At 74.4% G+C, this 544-nt stretch overlaps 1 protein-coding gene across 1 annotated transcript in view; it reads right to left on the bottom strand.

Moving 5' to 3' along the window:
- The window catches only part of Grb10 (growth factor receptor bound protein 10), an 80,855-nt gene extending 80,561 nt beyond the window's left edge, over positions 1 to 294 (bottom strand). Inside the window, exon 1 of the mRNA XM_023714424.1 lies at positions 212 to 294. The gene's annotated coding sequence lies outside the window, so the exon portion shown is untranslated. The remainder of the gene's footprint in view (positions 1 to 211) is intronic.
- Between the last annotated feature and the right edge of the window lie 250 nt (positions 295 to 544).

The raw sequence follows: 544 nt of genomic DNA, 5'->3' as shown, positions 1-544 counted from the left end.
GCCCGCGCCCCGCCGCGGCGGGCTTTAAACGCCGCCCGCCGGCCCGCGCGCCCCGCCCCGCGCCCTTCCTGCTCCTCCACCCTCCGCTCTTTCTCCGGCCGGGGCGCAGGGGGTGGGGAACAGGCCGGGGACCCCTTTCCGGCCTCTCTGGACCCGCGCCCCTGGAGATCCGACTGTCCCGGGGCAGGCGGAGTGACTGTTTCAAACTCACCACGTCCCGAGCTCGCGGCGACATCCCCCCTGCCCGGCGCGCCGGGAGGAGCTGCGGCGGCGGCTGCGGGGCGCGCTCGGCCCAAAACGGAAACCGGGTCTGCTGCCTCGCCCCTAGGACTCCGGCGCCCCTTCTGCAGGCCCCGCATCCTTCCCGACGCAGCCGAGCCTCAGTGTCCTGATCCGGGAAGTGGGCGCGCAATGCCTGGCTGCGTGCTGTCCTTTCCGGACGCGGCTCACCCTTCCCGCGGGCCGGGAACACAAAGGCTCTGCCCCGCCGCTGGGAGATCCCGAGGGGCCGTCGCCACCGTCGGGAGCGTGAGGTCTCCATCGC

The sequence above is a fragment of the Octodon degus genome, unplaced genomic scaffold, assembly GCF_000260255.1.
Source record: "Octodon degus isolate 3935 unplaced genomic scaffold, OctDeg1.0 scaffold00035, whole genome shotgun sequence".
Classification (NCBI taxonomy): Eukaryota; Metazoa; Chordata; class Mammalia; order Rodentia; family Octodontidae; genus Octodon; species Octodon degus.
Note: the sequence above shows the minus strand (reverse complement) of the source record. Positions and strands in the feature narration are given on the sequence as shown.